The 6,905-nt window shown below is 37.0% G+C and overlaps 1 pseudogene; it reads right to left on the minus strand.

Annotated features, from left to right (window-relative positions):
• Positions 1 to 714: 714 nt before the first annotated feature.
• Positions 715 to 5,840, minus strand: LOC144308818 (mitochondrial inner membrane protein Mpv17 pseudogene; annotated as a pseudogene).
• Positions 5,841 to 6,905: the final 1,065 nt, after the last annotated feature.

Raw genomic sequence — 6,905 nt, forward strand, 5'->3', positions numbered from 1 at the left:
TATGTATAACTGAATTCTTTTTTCTGTTATTTTGTTAGAGACTTTTACATATGTATTCATGAGGAATATTGGTCTGTACAGTTTTTTGCCCTGTGTTTAGTTTTGGTATCAGGGTGATACTAGTTTTATGAAAAATTGTGAAGTGTTTCTTCCTCTTCTATTATCTGAAAGATATGTACAAAATTGGCATTTATTCTTTATATGGTATAATTCTACTAAATTTAATTTTGTTATGTTGCTAGTCAAATTATCTATTTTATATTGGGTGAGGTTGTGGTAGTTTGTATTTTTTTTAAGAATCAGTCCATATCACCTGAGTTGTTGAATTTGTGTGTGTACAGTTTTTCATACCATTCTCTTATTATCATTTTGATGTCTATAGAGTTAGTGGTGATATCCTGTTTCATTCCTTATATTGGTAATTTATGTTTTCTTTTTTTTTCTTTTGTCAGTCTTTCTAGAGGGTTGTCAGCTTTATTGTTGACAAACAAAAAAAGGTCTTTTTGAAGAATAATCTCTTTGCTTGTTTGTTTTGAGTATAAGACCATTATAAAGATTTTAATGATTTCAAAAGGAGTCAGGTGCTAAATCCATTAAGTTCTGACTGGCACCCAAACCCCATGAAAACTGATGTAACCACTTTGAGGAGATTGTCTGACCACTCCAGGGTCAAGCTGGATCACTACAAGGTGGAGTTAATGGAGTGAGGCAGGCCTAGAGCTGGTGTACCTTCCAGAAGAGGTAGGAGTTCCAGATAAGAGCAACACACTGGACAATAGCTAATACGTAATGAAGGGGAACCAGCTAGAAGTTGGCTTAAATTCATGGCAGGCCAGATAATAGTTGGTGATGAGGGCATCACAATAGTCTTGCTGTAACTTGGCCCAGTTGTCCTGGGCTGAGAGTCCATTGAGTGCTCTTACCAGTCGAAGGAAACGGCCTAGAAAACATGGGGCAAAGCCCCCCAGATCCAATAGCATCTTCTTTACTGCATCTACCTTGGTGGTGCTGTGGATGAACTGGTTCAAAACCCCGTACCAGCCTCTGACTACAGGGCCCACAAAGCCGCAGCCCAGAGAGACCATGGTCAGGGTCCAGCCAGTCTGATGTTCCTACAGACCTAACCTCTCTACCAGCTGCCATGAGATAATGTCACCCAGGCCCATAAGGAACCCAACTGTTAGGCCACAGTGACATGCTATAGTTTCCAGGGTTCTGTAGTTTTTACAAAACTAAAAGGCTACCTTTGGAATGGGAGAAGATATTTGCAAATGATGTATCTGATAAAGGCATTGTATCCAAAATATATAAAGAACTTCTAAAACTCAACACTCAAAAAATAAATAATCCAAATAAAAAATAGGCAGAAGGCATGAATAGACATTTTCATGATGTCCAGATGTCCAGATGGCCAACAAACAAACATGAAAAGATGCTCAAATCGCTCATCAGGGAAATGCTAATTAAAACTATAATGATATATCATCTCACACATATCAGAAGGGCTAAAATCAACAATGCAAGAAACAACAGGTATTAGCAAGGACATGGAGAAAGGAAAACCCTTTTGCACTGTTGGTGGGAATGCAAACTAGTGAAACCACTGTGGAAAACAGTATGGAAGTTCCTCAAAAAGTTAAAAAATAGAACTACCCTATGATTGAGCAATTGCACTCTAGGCATTTACTCAAAGAATAGAAAAAAAAAAACTAATTCAAAGGGATACATGCACCTCTATGTTTATAGCAACATTATTTACAATAGCCAAATTATGGAAACAGCTCAAGTATCCATCAACAGTTGATGGATAAAGAAGTGGTATATATATATATATATTCCCACACAATGGAATATTACTCAGCCAACAAAAGAATGAAATCTTGCCATTTGCAATGATGTGGATGGAGCTAAAGAGTATTATACTAAGTGAAATAAGTCAATCAGAGAAAGACAAATACCTTATGATTTCCCTCATGTGTGGAATTTAAGAGACAAAACAAACGAGTAAAGGGGAAAAAAGAGAGGGAGGACAATCTAAGAAATAGACTCTTAGCTATATAGAACAAAATGATATTTACCAGAAGGTAGGTGTGTGAGGGTATGGATTAAATAGGTAATGGGGATTCAAGAAGGCACTTGTGATGAACACTGGGTATTATATGGAAGGGTTGAATCACTATATTGTAGTCCTGAAACTAATGTTACATTGTGTGTTAACTAACTGGAATTTAAATAAAAATAAAAACTTAAAAGAATAAAGAATCATCTCTTTGTTTCATTGGAGCTTACTTAGTGATCTGAGACTATTCCTCTTTTCTAATGTATATGTTTGGTGCTATAAATTTCCTTCTTAGCACTGCCTTAGATTTCTTACACATTTTAATGTGTTGTGTTCTCATTTTTATTTATTTTCAAGCATTTTTTTTTATATCCTCTGACATTTCTTCTTTGACTCATGGATTATTTAGGAGTGTGTTTAGTTTTCAAGATTTGAAGATTTAGTTAGTTTTCTGTTATTGATTTCATGTTTGATTATTGTGGTTGGAGAATACATTTGGTATGATTTAAGTTCTTTTGATTTTGTTGAGGTTTGTTTTATGGCCCACAATATGATATGTTGGTATATGTTCCATGGGTACTTGAAAATAATGTCTAGTCTATTGTTATTGGGTGTGGTGCTCTATATATGTACATTAGATCCTGTTCGTTGGTTGTGTTGTTCAAGTCTATATCCTTGAAGGTTTTCTGTCTAGTCTATAAATTGTTAAGAGTGAGCTGTTGAAATCACCTCGTATAATTATGAATTTGTCTATTTTTCTAAAAGGACAAACAGCTGTTTTTATGACTCTAACAACAGTTCTGTTTTTGCTTTATAGATCTTTCAGCCCTTTGGTTTGGTGCATGCATATTTAGGTTTGCTATATACTCCTGGTGGATTTTTCCTATTATCATTATGTAATACCCATCTCAGTCTCCGGTAATTTTCTTTACTTTAAAGCTTATTTTTTGTGATATTAATATAGCTATTCCTAGTCTCCTTTGATTGATGTTTGCATTATAGATATATTTTTCTTTACTTTTATGTTAAGCCTGTCAATATCATTATATTTAAAGTGAGTTTCTTGTAGATAACACAAAGTTGAAGCATGATTTTATTTTTAAAATTTTAAAATTTTAATTTAAAAAGTTTTAAATTTAATTTTAATTCAATTTAGGAAAATAAATTCAATTTAGGTAACATACACTGTATTTTTAGCTTCAGGGATAGAATTTCCTGATTCATCAGTTGCTTATAACACTCAGTGGTGCTCATTACACCAAGTGCCTTTTTTTTAAAAAAATACTTTATTTATTTACTCATGAGAGACACACAGAGAGAGAGAGGCAGAGACACAGACAGAGGGAGAAGCGGGCTCCATGCAGCGAGCCCAAGGTGGGACTCGATCCCGGGTCTCCAGGATCACACCCTGGGCTGAAGGTGTTGCTAAACTGCTGAGCCAACCGGGATGCGCTCAAGTGCCCTTTTTAATGCCCGTCACCCAATTCCCCCATTCCCCCACTAACCTCCCCTCTAACAACCCTTAATTTATTTCCTACAGTTAAGATTCATATGGTTTGTCTCCCTCTCTGTTTTCATCTTATTTCATTTTTCCTTTTTTAAAATAAATTTATTTTTTATTGGTGTTCAACTTACCAACATACAGAATAACACCCAGTGCTCATCCCGTCAAGTGCCCCCCTCAGTGCCCGTCACCCATTCACCCCCACTCCCCACCCTCCTCCCCTTCCACCACCCCTAGTTCATTTCCCTGAGTTAGGAGTCTTTATGTTCTATCTCCCTTTCTGATATTTCCCACACATTTCTTCTCCCTTCCCTTATATTCCCTTTCACAATTATTTATATTCCCCAAATGAATGAGAACATACAATGTTTGTCCTTCTCCGATTGACTTACTTCACTCAGCATAATACCCTCCAGTTCCATCCACGTTGAAGCAAATGGTGGGTATTTGTTGTTTCTAATGGCTGAGTAATATTCCATTGTATACATAAACCACATCTTCTTTATCCATTCATCTTTCGATGGACACTGAGGCTCCTTCCACAGTTTGGCTATTGTGGACATTGCTGCTAGAAACATCGGGGTGCAGGTGTCCCGGCATTTCATTGCATCTGTGTCTTTGGGGTAAATCCCCAACAGTGCAATTGCTGGGTCATAGGGCAGGTCTATTTTTAACTCTTTAAAGAACCTCCACACAGTTTTCCAGAGTGGCTGCACCAGTTCACATTCCCACCAACAGTGTAAGAGGGTTCCCTTTTCTCCACATCCTCTCCAACATTTGTGGTTTCCTGCCTTGTTAATTTTCCCCATTCTCACTGGTGTGAGGTGGTATCTCATTGTGGTTTTGATTTGTATTTCCCTGATGGCAAGTGATGCAGAGCATTTTCTCATGTGCCTGTTGGCCATGTCTATGTCTTCCTCTGTGAGATTTCTGTTCATGTCTTTTACCCATTTCATGATTGGATTGTTTGTTTCTTTGCTGTTGAGTTTAATAAGTTCTTTGTAGATCTTGGAAACTAGCCCTTTATCTGATATGTCATTTGCAAATATCTTCTCCCATTCTGTAGGTTGTCTTTGAGTTTTGTTGACTGTATCCTTTGCTGTGCAAAAGCTTCTTATCTTGATGAAGTCCCAATAGTTCATTTTTGCTTTTGTTTCTTTTGCCTTCGTGGATGTATCTTGCAAGAAGTTACTGTGACCAAGTTCAAAAAGGATGTTGCCTGTGTTCTCCTCTAGGATCTTCCCTTCCCTTATGTCCATCTGTTTTGTTAAGTGCCACAGGAAACTTAGTGAAATCATATGGCATTTAACTTTCTCTGACTGACTTATTTTGCTTAGCATAATACCCTCTAGTTGCATCCACATCATTGCAAATGGCAAGATTTCATTCTTTCGTTGGCTAAGTAATATTACATTGTGTGTGTCTGTATATACACACCACATCTTCATCTATTCATCTGTTGATGGACATATGGACTCTTTCCATATTGTGGCGATTGTAGACATTGCTGCTATAATCATTGGGGTGCATGTACCCCTTCAAATAACTATGTTTCCATCTTTTGGACAAATTCCTGCTAGTAAATTGCTGGATTATGGGATAGTTCTATTTTTAACTTTTTAAGAAACCTCCATATGGTTTTTCAGAGTGGCTACCCCAGTTTGCATCCCCACTAATGGCATAAGAGAGTTCCCCTTTCTCTGCATCCTTGCCAACATCTGTTGTTTCCTGACTTGTTAATTTTAGCCATTCTGACTGGTGTGAGGTAGTATTTCTTTGTGGTGTTGATCTGTATTTACCTGACGATGAGTGATGTTGAGCATTTTTTTCATGGATCTGTTAGCCATTTGTATGTCTTCTTTGGAGAAATGTCTGTTTATGTCTTCTGCCCATTTCTTGACTGGATTTTTTGGTTTTTGAGTGTTGAGTTTGATAGGTTCTGTATAGATTTTGGATACCAGCCCTTTATTCGATCAGTCATTTGCAAACATCTTCTCCCATTCTGTAGGATGCTTTTTAGTTTTGTTGACGGATTCCTTGGCTGTGGAAAAGCATTTTACTTTGATGAAGTCCCAATAGTTCATTTTTGCTTTTGTTTCCCTTGCCTCTGGGGACATGTCTAGCAAGAAGTTGTTGCAGCTGAGGTTAAAGAGATTGCTGCCTATGTTCTCCTCTAGGATTTTGATGGATTCCTGTCTTACATTTAGGTTTTTCATCCACTTTGTGATTGTTTTTCTGTGTGGTATAAGAAAGCAGTTCAGTTTCATTCTTCTGCATGTGGCTCTAATTCTCCCACCACCATTTGTTGAAGAGACTATTTTCCATTCGATATTCTTTCCTGCTTTCTCAAAGTAAGTTGACCATAGAGTTGAGGGCTCATTTCTGGGCTCCCTGTTCTGTTCCATTTATCTATGTGTCTGATTTTGTGCCAGAACGATACTGTCTTGATGATCACAGCTTTGTAATACAGCATGAAGTCTGGAATTGTGATGCCTCCAGCTTTGGTTTTCTTTTTCGACATTCCTTTGGCTATTCAGGGTCTTTTCTGTTTCCATACAAATTTTAAGATTGTTCAAACTCTATGAAAAATGCTGATGGTATTTTGATAGGGATTGCACTGAAAGTGTAAATTGCTTTGGGTAGGATAGACATTTTGACAATATTTGTTCTTACAATCCATAAGAATGGAATAAAGTAATTATTGAAATATGACTTTAGTGCCATGGTATTAATTGTAAAGTAACTCTTCCTATATATTGTCTCTGTTCCTTTCTGGTTTTTGTTACTTTTGAGGTCTCTCTCCACTCAAAAGATCCCCTTTAATATTTATTACAGGGCTGGTTTAGTGTTCACAAATTCCTTTAGTTTTTGTTCGTCCTGGAAACGCTATCTCTCTATCTATTCTGAATGACAGCCTTTCTAGATAAAGTAGTCTTGGCTGCATATTTTTCCCATTTAGTATGTTGAATATATCATGCCAGTCCTTTCTGGCCTGCTAGGTCTCTGTGGATGGTCCCACTATCAGCCTTATGTGTCTACCTTTGTAGATTAAAAACCTCTTGTCTCAAGCTGCTTTCAGCATTTTCTCTTTATCTTTGAAATTTGCAATCTACACTATTATATGTCTAGGTGTTGATCTATTTTTATTGATTTTGAGTTGGGTTCTCTGTGCCTCCTAGACTTGAATTCCTATTTCCTTTCCCAGATTAGGGAATTTCTTATCTATAATTTGTTCAAATCAACCTTGTGCCCCTCTCACTCCTCATCTTCTGGGATCCCTACTATGTGGATACTATTTCATTTTATGGGATTGCTGAGTTCTCTGTCTCCCTTTTTGATTTA

Source organism: Canis aureus, chromosome X (genome assembly GCF_053574225.1).
Source record: "Canis aureus isolate CA01 chromosome X, VMU_Caureus_v.1.0, whole genome shotgun sequence".
In the NCBI taxonomy this organism is placed as follows: domain Eukaryota; kingdom Metazoa; phylum Chordata; class Mammalia; order Carnivora; family Canidae; genus Canis; species Canis aureus.